General features: G+C 44.4%; 1 non-coding gene across 1 annotated transcript; it reads right to left on the bottom strand.

The window, feature by feature from the left end:
• Window positions 1–12,804: 12,804 nt before the first annotated feature.
• On the bottom strand, window positions 12,805–12,968 carry LOC133041892 (U1 spliceosomal RNA). Its single transcript, XR_009689440.1, has one exon. It is a non-coding gene; the product is annotated as a U1 spliceosomal RNA (small nuclear RNA).
• Between the last annotated feature and the right edge of the window lie 2,669 nt (window positions 12,969–15,637).

Raw genomic sequence — 15,637 nt, forward strand, 5'->3', positions numbered from 1 at the left:
CAAGATCCCATGTGCTGTAACTAAGACCTCATGCAGTCAAATAAATAAATAAATAAATAAATAAATATTAAAAAAAAAAAAAAGCTGAATATGAACAATCACTTCTTCTCTCAACAGAACTATTTGTACAGCCTGGAGAAGATAAAAGAGAAAAAAGGAGATGTAGATAGTTAAGTTAGATATATAATCTCTCTGTCTGGATTCAAATGTCTCACAATTTTCGTAGTACAAGATACAATTTAAAAAAAATATTACATAGACCACAAAGTATAAAATTGACCCTCCCCTTGCCATAAGAATAAAATTTAGTATTTCCTTTTCTAATGTTAAAATGCAACTTGGAATTAGCTATTCACTAAACATGTCTCACAGACTACTAACTCGCTCAGAGCAGCAGAACAATAAATTTTTTTCGTTGAACATATTCTTTATGCAAAAACCCCATAATGAATATTAGGCCTTATCCTGATATATTTATCCTTTTACATACCCTTCTGTCAGTTCAGTTAAGTTGCTCAGTTGTGTCCAAATCTTTGCGCCCCCATGGACTGCAGCACGCCAGGCTTCTCTGTCTATCACCAACTCCCAGAGCTTGCTCACATTCATGTCCATTGAGTCGGTGACGCCATTCAACCATTTCATCCTCTTTGTCTCCTTCTCCTCCTGCCTTCAATCTTTCCCAGCCTCAGGGACTGTTCTAAGGAGTCAGTTCTTCACATCAGGTGGCCAAAGTATTGGAGTTTCAGCTTCAGCATCAGTCCTTCCAATGAATAAATATTCAGGACTGATTTCCTTTAATATGGCCTGGTTGGATCTTCCTGCAGACCTAGGGACCCAAGAGTCTTCTCCAATACCACAGTCCAAAAGCATCTATTCTTTGGCAATCAGCTTTCTTTATGGTCCAATTCTCACATCCATACATGACTACTGGAAAAACCATAACTTTGACTAGATGGACCTTTGTTGGCAAAGTCACATCTCTGCTTTTTAATATGCTGTCTCAGTTTATCATAACTTTTCTTCCAAGGAGTAAGCATCTTTTAATTTCATGGCTGCAGTCACCATCTGCAGTGATTTTGGAGCCCAAGAAAATTAAGTCTGTCTCTCTTTCCATTGTTTCCCCATCTATTTGCCATGAAGTGATGAGACCGGATGTCATGATCTTCGTTTTTTTGAATGCATAGTTTTAAGCCATCCTTTTCACTCTTCTCTCACTTTCATCAAGAGGCTTTTTAGTTCCTCTTTGCTTTCTGCCATAAGGGTGGTGTCATCGGCATATTCTAGGTTATTGATATTTCTCTTGGTGATCTTGATTCCAGCTGCGCTTCATCCAGCCCAGCATTTCGCATGATGTACTCTGGATTTAGGTTAAATAATCAAGGTGGAAATATAAAGCCTTGACATCCTCCTTTCTCAATTTGGAACCAGTCCGTGTTCCTTTTCTGGTTGTAATGATGCTTCTTGACCTGCATACAGGTTTCTCAGGAGGCAGCTAAGGTGGTCTGGTATTCCCATCTCTTTAAGAATTTTCCAGAGTTTGTTGTGATCCACACAATCAAAGGCTTTTGCTTTTGTCAAGAAAGCAGAAGTAGGCATTTTTCTATACACTAGCATAAAATACTAGGAGAGACTCTTTCTTAGAGAAAAGTTTGAGAAAAAGGTGATGAGAATCTAGTATAACTAAACTGAATGCTCTTTCACTTCAAAGTTGGATTTATGTAGATGTCAAGGATGTTCCTAGAAATGCCTTAAGGTAGATCCAGCATGAAATCACCTTCATAGCATTTTGGTGTCCACAGGATGCAAATGGGTTGAGACACAGTTACACTCCCTGCTTTCTTTTTGCTCATTTTATTTTGAGTTTCCCCCCTTTCCATTCATTCCATAGACTCTTTGGAGCAGAATTTCCCTGGAACGCCTTATTCCTGTCCAGGAGGATGATCAAACAGCCTCTATTAACTTGACTCCTCCAGGTTGGAGATTTCCTCTTCTCCTCTCCCTTTCTGCAAATGTGTAGGAACGGCCTGTGGCCTGGGTTGTCAGTAACAAGTCATGTGGTTTGGGATAGTGCTTAGACCTTGAAAACATAGCTCCTCCCCTCTAAATTATGGAACTGGACTTGGATACATTCTGAGGTTCCTGTTGGTGCACACATCCAGGACTCTTGTCAGCCTGCTTCTCCTCCTCAGAGGGCAGGGATGAAGAGGTAGAAGAGGGTTCTTTCTCAATGAGGATCCTCTGCTCCCATAGCAGTCTGTTTCTAGTTGTGTATAAGGGACGCTCAGCACGTCCATCCCTGAATGTGTGGGAAAGCGTACAGATGAAGGGGATTCAAGAGTGAAATGACTGTTGAGGATTGAGCGGTGGGGATCCAGTTAAGGCTCTGAAGCAGCTCTGAGCTGAAACATCACCAAGCACAGGTGGGGTGAGGAGGGGTCCTTAGATGCTGCACCACAGGCTAGAGGAAAGTTTAGGGAGGTATTCCTTCTGAATCATGGATCTCACTTTCCTCTCCAGCCAGCCTGTGCTCTCCCTTCAGCTCGTCCTGTCGACAGCTCTATCTGCCCCTGGCCCCAGTCACCATGTGGCCAACCCTCCAGGCTCAGCAGGACCTAACAAACACTCACATTGCTTCTCTCCCTCTCTCTGTCTTTCACAGATACCAGTTACTTTAGGAGCTAAGAGAAGATATTGTCAATTTGAGAAACCACACTATAAAATGTACCTTTTCCATTTGATGAAAAAAAAAATCTACAACAGCAACTCAATTTAAACCTCAGCAACACTGGAGGGATCCTTTCCTGAGAATGAGCATCCCAACCGACAACCACGCTCCACACCCCAAGGGACAGAATTGATGGGAGTCATCCCAGTCATCAGCCTCGGAATGTAATCCTCAGTAATGTGATCAATGCTTTGATGGACACACAGTTTGGAAAGACCTTCACTCTTGCGCCTCTAAATATTCATCCTCCACACACCAGCATGGGAACAACTGGAAGAAGACAACATATCAACCCAGTCATTCTTTGGCACCAGATGGACTGTGCTCAAAGCAGACAGCATTTACTATGCATTGTTCTTGCTGAAAGTGTTTATGCTGTGTTTATTATTGAGGTAGATATCAGATAACTCCAGAATTTAGACCTTTGAACCAGACAACTGGCCTTTCTTCAAACAATCAATGTTTGCACCAAAAGACAGCAAAAAGGAGAAGAGATGTTTTAGGTTCCAAAGGACTAAAAAGATCATGTTACTTTATTTCTTTAGTCCTTTGGAACCTCAGACATCTCCTCAGCTTCTTGTAGTTGTCTTTGATGGTCGTGACATTGACTTGTTTGCAGAGGATAGGTCAGTTGTCTACTCAAAGGTCTACATTTTGCAGTTGTCTGATCATTTCCTCATGATTAAATTCAGGTGAACCCTTTTTGCCAGGAACACCATCTAGTACATGCTGTGTGCTTCCTAGTGCAGCCTGTTTGGAGGCTAAGAGTGTCCACTTTACCTGTCAACACTATCATTATTTTAGCTTTGAACACTGTTATGCAGAGGCTTAGAAGATCTGTTTATTGAAAAGACAGGCTTTTGTGTCTGTAATGGGTAATTTGATGAGTGGTATTTTGAGTGTGTATGAATATCATATTCTATGATGCTCTTTCTGTAAAAATTTTACCATCCTTTATTGATCCCTGATGTGTGTCAGTTATCATATCTGTGGTATTGCCAGCTTTGTGCTGTGGAAAAGACAATCCCTACCCCTAACATATTATTAAAAATATTTTTGTGTTTCAGTGTGGACCCATGCTTTTTTAAAATTCAGTGTTATAATCCATTATTTTCTTATTGGAGGCTATCTGCTTTACACTGTTGTGCTGGTTTCTGCCATACACCAGCAGGAATCAAATGTAAGTATAAATATGTCCCCTCCTTCTTGAACCTCCTTCCACCTCTCCCCCACCCACAGTCCATTATTAACATGACTGATTTTATTAATATAAAGACTCTGTTTCTCATGTGCTGTGCTGTGTTTAATTGCTCAGTTGTATCCGACTCTTTGCACCCCCATGGACTGTAGCCCCCTGGCTCCTGTGTCCATGGGGATTCTCCAGGCAAGAATACTGGAGCGGGTTGCCATGCTCTACTTCAGGGGATCTTTCCAACCCAGAGATCAAACCCAGGTGTCCCCCATTGCAGGCGGCTTCCACCAGGGCAGCCCAAGAATACTGGAGTGGGTATCCCATCCCTTGTCAGGGACTCCGACAACCAGGAATCTATCCGGGGTCTCCTAAATCCCGGGCAGATTCTTTACCAGCTGAGCTACCAGGGAAGCCCTTTGTTTCTCCTATTCAGTTTTGTATCTTAAACTCCTCTCATATCTTTTCATCTATGTTTACCATTTGTAGTAGATGGTATCTTCCGTGTTTCTTCCTCTGTTATTTTTTCTTTGTGTATGCATATTTGTGTGTGTGTGTGTTTTGCTTGGTATTTTGGAAGGCCTGGATAGCTAGTTAGTGCACTAACATTTTTGACATGTTAGTCCTTTAGTATTTTGTCACATTTCTAATATTTGAAGTATGTATTTTAAATTCTATCTATCAACCTCAACTTTTTACTACTGTGATGATTGAGGACATTATTCTGCTTTTTTCTTCTGTCTTTACCTACCTGATAGTATTATTACCTTATTGTATTATTTCAACCCAATCAAATGTATGCCCTTTATATTTTCCCTACCTTTTTTTGTTAATGTGCTAATTGGTACGGTAGAGGTAGGAGCTGGAGGAGGGGCCCACTGGGTCCTTTCGACCCCTTGGTGGCACAGGATGGCTGTCCCACTCTGGGAGTACTAGCAGCCTCCCTGCAGAAGTTTGAGGGTGTACCTAGGCTGCCCCCAGAGCAGGGCCCACAACACAGTGGCTTAATAAATCTACAATTACATATATTCAGTGATGACCAGATGTACAAAACTCAGTTTCCTGTCAATTCTTGATGAGCAGAGTTCATCTTTAAAGATTTCTCATGATGGTCTGAGGACTTCTTAAGTTTGATATACCTAATACTTTTGTTCTGTTGCTTTGATACAGTACAGACACCTTGGCTAAATATAAAGAACTTATCCACAATGAGTTCTATTGATTTTTGAAAAAAAAAATATTGTCTTACTTTGTATGTTCTGCTGAGATGTAGAATGCAAATTGAGTTTTTTTCACTGAGGACAAAGAGTGATCTGGAGCTTCAGGACACTTTTTCTTTTAGAAAGCAAGTGTTTCAGCTCTACTAGGATAGGTCTTAGAACTGACCATTCCAGGTCTATTGCCCCTAGGTCTCTATAACTTTCTCTCCGATCCTTTCTCACTATCTTTTGTTCATTTCTATTCTGTTTGATGCTTTCATTTTTAATGCAGTGTCCCTTATTAGTTTCAATAAATATGTTCTCTATGTACCTTGTCATTTAGCCTTTTTTTTTCCAAAGAATTTTCTTTACCTTCAATTTTTTTTAATCTCTGCCAGTTCCAATTTCTCATTTCTTCTTTCCTGTCTACTTCTATCTCATGTTCTGTATTTCTTACATAAAATATTGAAGTTTTTTCCATGTGTATGTGTCTACAAATGCTTTGTTCAGAACAATTCAAAATATGGATGCCATTTTACATTTCCCAATGTTCTTTGATTGATTTTGAGGCAATCTTTTCATTTGCTGAAATTTTTGACTCTCATTTTACACTTTTTTCTTCTGTCATCATGAAAGAAAGTTCTGCTATATAGTTTTCATTTTCACATGACTGGGTTTACCTGAATGAGAAACAGTTGTTCCAGGTCAGAAGGGATTAGTGCTTTGAGTAGCTTGGTTGATTTCTTTGTTCTGGGTCCGTCTTGTGCAATTACTCTAGCAGAGCTAAGGGCTGGGGGAAAGGCATGGTGTGTCTCTTGATTTGGGGATTCTATTTCTTCCAGTAGGACCTTTCATTTCTGCCAGTTGCACCATTCTTTTTTCATCACCACAAGTGTCCAAAGGATGCTCCCTTCAGCTCGGTCTCACACCTGATCCCAGTAATTGTGCCCCCTCAAGATTGTCACCCTCTGGTCCTCTACACTGGTGAACTCCTTCCTATCAATTCCCCAGTCACCAGAGCTAGGGCAAACCATGTCTCAGACATCCTCTGAGTTCATCCACATGCTCTTTCTGTGAGTTATTTTACCTGAGTTATGTGCGGAGTACTCCTCCCTGCCGTGCTCTCCTCTATATGCAGGGTCTTTGTTGATCCTCCGCTGCTGTGTGGCTCCCAGACCTAGCTGAATACAAACCAAGTCACGTCCACAGTGTTCTCTGGCCCCTGGTTGTTTGGGGCAGGGTTTTGAATGGTGTCCTTTACTCTCTCCATTAGTCCCTAGCCCTCGGAATTGTATGTTGAGAGATTCAGCTGCTGTTATTCTAAGTGGACCTGTCATTCCTATCATTCTTTTTCAAATCCAAAATTTCAATAGTACACAAAAGTAGACATAACAGAACACTCCCATCTTTGTCAGGCATGGTCTACAATTACCAGCTTATGGTTGAACTTGTCTTACTACAATCCATGCACTTACCTTTCCTATTTTTTTTAAAGGAAATCTCAGACATCATGTTTCATCTATAATTACGTCAGCATGTTTCCCCTCAGTGAGGAATCTTTTTGAAAATATTATCATCACAGCATTATAATCACAAATTAATTCAAAATCTTTAATATCATAAAAGACTGTTCAAATTTTCCATTTTTTTAAATGTGGCATTTTTTTCAGCTTATTTGATCACATAGGTTTTTTTTTTTATTAATTTATTTATTTGTGGCTGCCCTGGGTCGTTGTAGCTTGGCACAGGGCTTCTCCAGTTGTGGAGAGTGAGAGCTACTCTCCTGTGGTTTGCTGGTTTCTTGGGCTTCAGTAGTTGCTGCCCATGCGCTCAGTCGTTGCGGCCTGTGGGCTTAGTTGCCCCACAGCATGTGGGATCTTCCTGGACCAGGGATCAAACCTGTGTCCTCTGCTTTGCTAGGCGAATTCTTAACCAGGGCAGCCCCCCTGCCGCTCCTCCATTATTGTTTCTAAGTTAGTATTCTTTTTTGGATCCAAATAGAATCCACAAACTGTAATCACTAAGATAATGCATTGAAGTCTCTTACATGTAAGCTTACCTTCAATTTCTTCTTTCCTTCCTTCCTTCCTTCCTTCCTTGCTTTCTCTCTCACTCGCTCTCCATCTCTCTTTGTCTATTGCTGTCCTTTTTTTCCCTTTAAATCATTCATTTGCTGAAGAAACTGAGTTGGTTTTTCTGTAGCATTCCCACAGTCTAAACTGTATACTAGGGTGTACTTTAATAAGTGTTTCTGTCCTTCATGCTTCCTTTTTGGTGGTAAAATATACAGCGGTGCTGGAATGTAACAAAAATGCAAGTCACACACATAGTTTAAAATTTTCTAGTAACCACATTGACAACTAAAAAGTATAAGAGCACAATAATGCAAATACAATCCTCTACATAGCTGATAATGCTATATATACTTTAAAGGAAATATGGGGCTTCCCAAGAACTCGCCTGCCAATGCAGGAGACACAAGAAATGCAGATTCGATCCCCGGGTCAAGAAGATCCTCTGGAATAGGAAAAGGCAACCCACTCCCGTATTCTAGCCTGGGAAATCCCATGGACAGAGGAACCTGGCAGGATATGATCCATGGACCCAAAAGAGTTGGATAAAACTGAGCGACTGAGCACACGCACAAAGGAAATATAATTCTAGCAATGTTTTAAAGTTGTGTTTGATAGAAAAATATTGTTTATGTCTCCAACTTTTAAGGTTACAGTCACATGAATTATAAATGAAAATCCAGGTCCTCAGTCCTACTACTTTGAAACTATTCAACAGCCATATGTCTCGCGGTCCCTATTTCGGACCTTAGATACAGAGACTGATAAGATTCACACTTGTGGTCCTGGCAAGACTACTTCAGAAGTGGTGTGTGCTCTCTGATGAGGAGGCACATCAAGTCCTGTGCCTAATAGAATCAAATACTATTCTTCAGATAGTATTACCAGTCCTTTTAGTTCAAGACCTCTTGATCCATTTGCTGATTAGGTGGCACTAAATGGTGGTATTCCATCGTCATGTAGTATTTAACTGGATACTTGCAGAAAAAGAAAGTTCTACTAAATACTAAATACTGTTTAGCTACTCAGTGGTAGGCTATGGTTTTTCCAGTGGTCATGTATGAATGTGAGAGTTGGATGGTGAAGAAAGCTGAGTGCCAAAGAATTGATGCTTTTCAACTGTGGTGTTGGAGAAGACTCTTGAGAGTCCCTTGGACTGCAAGGAGATCCAACCAGTCCATCCTAAAGGAGGTCAGGCCTGGGTGTTCATTGGAAGGACTGATGTTGAAGCTGAAACTCCAGTACTTTGGCCACCTCATGTGAAGAGTTGACTCGTTGGAAAAGACCCTAATGCTGGGATGGACCGGGGGCAGGAGGAGAAGGGGACGACAGATGGCTGGATGGCGTCACCGACTCGATGGACATGACTTTGAGTAAATTCCGGGAGTTGGTGATGGACAGGGAGGCCTGGTGGGCTGCGATTCATGGGGTCGCAAAGAGTTGGACACGACTGAGCGACTGAACTGAACTGAACTCTATGTAAAGAAAACTGCAGCTTAAAGAGCAATGCCCAATGTACCCTCTGTGCTCACCAATTCATTTATTTCTTTTTTTCCCCTGTGTGCTAATATGAATTCAAAATTTCAAACACAGTGAAGTATTTCAGTTCATTGCAATATAGCTCTTACCAATACTCAAATTATCTCTCTTTTAGCAGCGAAAGTGACTTTAAGCTGGCTCCTCAATTCTTTTGAAAAGTTCCTAATAGTATTCAAGACCTTTCTTGATAACATAATCTTTGATCCTGAATATTTTCTGCCCCTGGCCTGGACTCAGTCACTTTTCTAAGAATCTCTGGTTTCCTTTTGTGCAAAATGTTATTCCCAAATCAAATTGTAACCTTAAGATGCAAACCTGGATTTGGTTTATTTCTAGGCATTTCCAGTGGACAGAGCTAGGGAATACATACTCATCTTTGTATGAATGTATATATTCAAATTCAGAATGTCAGGCTTTATTGAATGTTTATCTTTCATCTGCCTCTTTTCTGTATACCAGTATTTTTGTTTTTAAGGACACTGGGAGTAATAGAAATACAAGATTTCATACAATCTCCTTTGTTTTTCCCCACATCATTTGGAATAAGAATAAATACCAACAATGCCAATAATAACACAATTAAGGAAAGCAGATTTTTAAAAATTTTGTCACTGTCCCAGGGTACATATAAATTACTCTTGTTTTATAGTTCTCATTTATATGGTTGTTCCCCAAAAGTTACATTGTGTTTCCAATGTCTAGAAATGACATTTAAAAAATCAATTTTATAATGATAAAAAAGTGAATGCTGTTTCCAACTCAAATCTAACTAAATAGACTCTACTCACTATTCTGGCCCCAACTATAAGATCTGCAAGTGTCTCAAAGGCGTGGGTGAGCGACCCCTGATCTCAGACGCTGGAATACACCACCGTGACTCCTCTTTCTGGCTGAGTTTGGGATGAAAGGACAAGGTTTCCTAGAGTCAAGGTTCAAGTCTTAGCCTAACAGCGGTTTTTCGCGTCCAAAGGAAACTTAGGAGCGAGAAGTTCTGAAATAAACTCAAATAGGAACAATCAAAACTGCGAATCTAGGGCACCTGAAAAGGGCACCATTCAGGTCTGGAACCCCGCCGGGAAAGCTGTCACCCTGGCCGGTCAATGCCATCACAGCCCCCGGACCATTATTCACAGGGACGAGACGTGCGGTCCGAAGCCCCTTCGTGGGGCAGGACTCAGTGGGCGCAGCTTCCGCCTTTTATCGCGAGACCCAGGGTGACCCGACGGGGGGTGGCAGTGCCTCGGTCGCTGCGCCCTTTGGCGGCGGGGCCGGGCCTGCGATGACCATTGACCGGCAGAGCCGCAGGGTCCAGCGGGGACGCCACGGGCTCGTCCCCCACCTCCCCGTGGCCCACGGACCTGCGCCTCTCAGAGCAGCAGGTTTCGGACGTCGAGTGCTGAGGGGGAGGCGGCAGAGCAGGGGGCCCAGGGCCTCCTTCGCGGGACCCAGGCGTTCTGGTTCCGAGAGCAGAACGAGCTGGGCGCTGGGGCGGGAGAGTAGGTCCACTCAGCGCGCATCTGAGGCGCGAGTTCGCTTTCAGGAGAAACTGAGTTAGGGCTGCGCCAGTAAAAGACCCTGCGTGCGGCCTAAAGGGAAAGGTCCCACCGAGACTCTAACTCTGATCGCTGGATTCAGAGTCCACAGTGCTGACCACCACCCCGTGGAAACTCGGCCGTCTCGCTCTCCATCTGAGCCGTGTGGCTCGCAGCCGCGCGGTCCCAGGCCCTCCCCGCCTCCCCGCGCCCTCCCGCCCGCCCCTCCCCGCGCCCTCCCGCCCGCCCCTCCCCGCGCCCTCCCGCCCGCCCCTCCCCGCGCCCTCCCGCCCTCCCCTCCCCGCGCCCTCCCCTCCCCGCGCCCTCCCGCCCTCCCGCCCTGCCCTCCCCGCGCCCTCCCGCCCTCCCGCCCTGCCCTCCCCGCGCCCTCCCGCCCTCCCGCCCTGCCCTCCCCGCGCCCTCCCGCCCTGCCCTCCCCGCGCCCTCCCGCCCTGCCCTCCCCGCGCCCTCCTCACCCCGCCGCGAGCCGCTTCCTCCGCGACGCCAGGGGGCGCCTGACTCGCCGGCCGGCGGTGGTCAGGCCGGCTTTGGACGTAGTGGAATGAGAGGAAACCCGTTCGGGGTGAGCGACGGGGAGGGGCTTTTAGGTCTCCCCCAAATGCACCTGCTCTGCCGGCATTTCTAGAGTTTTCTGCCCTGAGGTAAAATTCCCGCCAGGAAAAGAAAAGGTGCCCTCCCTCTTTACAATTGTCCTCTTCCCGCTGCCCTGGGAACTCTGAACGTCCTCAGAAGAGCCCTTGAGACTTCGTGGGCTGTCCCATGCCTGGTACCCCAGATCCAAGGGTAGAACTGCGGGCCACCGCCGGCTTCTTATGGTGGACACGGCGTTTGTTCTGGTAGGAACTCGACCAGAAGCCAAGGTTCCGCCTTCCCAAGCCGTTGCACCATGCTGGTAGAGGAACTGCGAGCCCAAATAAGTTAGGCACAAAGAACGGTTTACAGCAGCAACGGGACTGTTCAAACGTGCCAAATTCTGTAAGCATTGAGCGGTGGAAAGTATGGGGTTTTTTCTTGTTCAGCTGCTCTGTCGTGTCCGACTCTTTTCGACCCCATGGATTGCAGAACACCAGGCTTCCCCGCCCTTCACCATCTCCCAGACCTTACTCAAACTTATGTCCACTGAATTGGTAATGCCATCCAACCATCTCGTCCTCTTCTCCTCTTGCCTTCAATCTTTCCCAGCATCAGGGTCTTTTCTAGTGAGTTGGCTCTTCGCATCAAGGGTAGTATCTTCCCATTAGGTGGCCAAAGTATTGGAGATTCAGCTTCAGCATCAGTACTTCCAATGAATATTCAGGACTGATTTCCTTTAGGATGGACTGGTTTGATCTTGCAGTCCAAGAGACTCTCAAGAGTCTTCAACACTACAGTTCAAAAACATCAATTCTGTGGCGCTCAGCCTTCTTTGGGCTTCCCTGGTGACTCAGAGGGTAAAGCGTCTGCCTGCAATGCAGGAGACCTGGGTTTGATCCCCAAGTCGGGAAGATCCTCTGGATAAGGAAATGACAACCCCCTCCAGTACTCTTGCCTTCGAGCAGCCTGGTAGGCTACAGTCCATGGGATCGCAGAGTCGCATAACATTGAGCAAATTTTCTTCATGATTCAACTCACATCCATACATGACCACTGGAAAAACTATAGCTTTGACTAGACGGACGTTTGTTGGCAAATTAATGTCTCTGCTTTCTAATATGCTAAGTTTATAGTAGCTTTTCTTCCAAGGAGCAACAGTCATTTAATTTCATGGCTGTAGTCACCATCTGCAGTGACTTTGCCACCCAAGGAAAGAAAGTCTGTCACTGTTTCCCTTGTTTCCTCCATCTATTTGTCACGAAGTGATGGGACCAGATACCATGATTTTTGTCTATTGCATGTTGAATTTTAAGCCAACTTTCTTCACTCTCTTTTTCTGCTTTATAAGGATGGTGTCATCGGCATACCCAGTTTTGTACTTTATATGATATACTCTGCATATAAATAAGCAGGCTGACAAGATAGAACCTTTGATGTACCCTCTAGAGTCATTTAAAATGACCCTGATGCTGGGAAAGATTGAAGGTGGGAGGAGAAGAGAACGACAGATGTTGAGATGGTTGGATGGCATCACCAAACCAACGGACTTCAGTTCGAGTAAACGCCGGGAGATGGCAATGGACAGAGACCTGGCGTGCTGCAGTCCATAGGGTCTACAGAGTCGACAGGACTGAACTGAACTAGCTGCTGTAATATGTATATAAAAAACAACGCATAACCTCTATGTTTAATAGTTTGAGAGAGCAGTGTATTACTTATTGAGAAGAACTTGTTCAGTAATGTTTACTTTTTGCAAACTCACGCACTGTAGCCTATTATGGTTTTCTTTCCATCTATGGGGTTTAACCAAGCAAGAAGTACTGGAGTGGGTTGCTATTTTCTTCTCCAAAAAAAAAACTCTCCGAGGGTTTCTTACGTTGCAGGAATACTGTAAGTCAGTGGGAAAACCCCACACTACTGTAGAAAATAGTTCTATTTTTGAAACCATAGTTGCCAGGGGAAAGCGCGCATTCAGTTCCCCACTACCACAAATTACGCAGTCGAGTTTCCCACATTTGAGGAAATCGCAGAGGCCAACACACCCGCAGTGCAATGGGTGAGCCTCGCTCTGGGAGAACCACCTTCGTAATCACAGTATTTCCCCTGCCAGGTAAGTATGAAATGATTCTGCCCGCCGCCCGCACAGCCTTAGACACGATCACTGTTCGCACAGGCTCATTTTGCTATTGCCTCCATCTCTTCCACCATCGTCCGCACCCCATCGTTTCCCGCGCCTCTCAGGCACCCCTAACAACCATTCTAATAAAATCCAAGCAGTATCTCCGAAAAACTTCCACAGCCGGCAAAGTGGCAGGCCGGGAACTGTCCCACTTCCGCTGCAAAATTTACATAAGCCCAGCCCCATTCAGGACCTATAAGGCGGTTCCTCTCCTCCAACCCACGCCCTGTCTCAAGCGCCTCATCTCCCCTCCCACCCCTGCCGAGACAACCAATGGGCAGGCCGGCTGCTAAAGGAGAAGTGACCTCATGATTCCCCACAGTTTAGGGAGCCCAGGAATCAGTGGAAACGGACCCTTTATTCTTTAGTTTAGATGTAGGGGAATTTAGCCAGCCTCCTTGTATTCTTAACCTTTGTTCTGGGTTACATGCTGGGAAGAGTAATTCTGTGGTCCTCGGTTATGCTGATTCAATTTTGTTTTAAGAAATAATAAGTTGTAAAACAATGGCTGTAAATATATATTTGTAGGAACAAAATAAACCATAGGTATGTGTTCTGTGTGTAGACATATAGATTTAGGGTGCTAACTTAAAAAAATGCACAGCGTGAGAATTATGAGTTCAAGTATTATTTGGGGCAAAATGAGGAGCTCAGGAGGCAGCATTTCAGATAGCTCTGAGAACTTGCTCCACAAAGGGAGGGGTGAAAGTCAGTGTATGTGTGATCTTGGTGAACAGAGAGTACATGCATTCAAGTGCAGATTTTTTGCACAAGGTTACTGCTAGTCATGAGGATCACAAGTCACCGTGAAGGATTTTAGTGCTTTTCTAGGTACTAGGAGATATTCGGCTTCTGAAATAAAAAATAAATCCTAAAAATAAATATCTGAAGACTTGTTCTGCTAGTTTATCCCAGAGCACAGAGTGAGCTCATTTCTGCTCTCCACCGTGAACTCCTTTCAGAGGGTGTTGAAAATCAACAGCTGCAACATTTAATCCTTGTAAAGGTAGATGGCAAGTGCCAGTTTGTAGTTGACAAGAGTTATATCTCAAAGTTCTACTTGGTGTATTTTCTGTGCACCTTCTTACTTCATCTTCATGGTCTCCCAGGTACCATGTTTTTCCTTTTCTCACCATACAGAATACAAAAGTTGAAGATTCTGAAAAAGAAGCTGATGACCAAAATAAGGGATAGAAAGGTGATGTGTTTGCTTAAAGAACGAGGTTTGTTTGTTTTCTTTTACTGAGTAAGACTGGGTTAGACCTGAGGGCAGGGAGTGGGAAGGCTGGAGAAGGCAACCAGCTTACTTTCAGACCAGAGAACAAGGAGTGGAGGAACTTGATCCTTGAAGTGCATTTGGCTTAAGGGGGAAGGTGACTAGCCTGGAGGGGGAATCTTGAACTCAGCATCTAGTTAACTTCCAGGAAGAACTGGCCTTTCTTTGAACAGCTGACACTACTGATCCTGCACACTGACTTTAAATATTCTTTATCTACCACTGTCCACAGTAGAAGTTTCCCATTGCTACTGTAACATGTTACTACACACTTAGTGACTTAAAACAACACACATTTATTATTTTGTGACTCTAGAGATCAGAAGTCCAAGATGCATCTCCCTGGGCAAAAATCAAAGTGACACTTGGGTGGTGGTGATTCTTCCTGGAGATGCTAAGAGAGAATCTCTTTCTTTGCCTTGTCCAGCCTCTAGAAGATGCCCACACTCTACTCTCATAGGCCACTGTATTCTTCAAAGATAATTACAGCTGATCAAGTTATTCTCACAACACATTATTCTGACACCAATTCTCCTTCTTCTGTCTGTATGAACCTTTGTGATTCCATGGGGCCCCCATCTCAAGATCCTTAATTTAATCACACCAGCAAATTCTCTTTTGCCATATCAAGTAACATCATCACAAATTCCAGGGACCCAGATGTGGGCATCTTTGGGGAAGCATTAGTCTACCACCACAGCCAGTCTCCCCAGTGAACACATTTCTGCAAGCATATCAGTCAGTGGTTGCTGCTCCATTCTGAAAGTGATCCAGGTGAAGCAAGTCAGTCCACTGCTTCTGAGGGTCAGCCAGTCAACAGCTGGGCCCCATACTGAGGCACCTGAGTCAAAGAGAGAGAAGGAAAATGCCTGTGGGAGGACGAATCTAAGGACACAGTGCCTGGGCAGTTCCCAGGAATCAGAGCTGAGAGCTGCAAATGGCTTCATGGGGGGAGGAGGCTGGGGAGGGTGTTAGGAGCTGAGTATGTGTGTTTCCGTCCCCCCTACCCGCTACAAATTCATATCTTGGACGCTAATCCCCACTGAAGCTGTATTTGGGGAAGGAACTTTGAAGGATGTAATTAAATTTAAATGAGATCAAAGCCTTGGGGCGCTGATCTGATAGGATGTTTCAGTTTCAGTTCAGTCACTCAGTCCTGTCCGACTCTTTGCGACCCCATGGACTGCAGCACGCCAGACCTCCCTGTCCATCACCAACTCCCAGAGTCTACCCAAACTCATGTCCATGGACTCGGTGATGCCATCCAACCATCTCATCCTCTGTCATCCCCTTCTACGCCTGTCCTCAGTCTTTCCCAGCATCAAGGTCTTT

This window comes from Dama dama, chromosome 20, assembly GCF_033118175.1.
Source record: "Dama dama isolate Ldn47 chromosome 20, ASM3311817v1, whole genome shotgun sequence".
NCBI classification, from domain to species: Eukaryota; Metazoa; Chordata; class Mammalia; order Artiodactyla; family Cervidae; genus Dama; species Dama dama.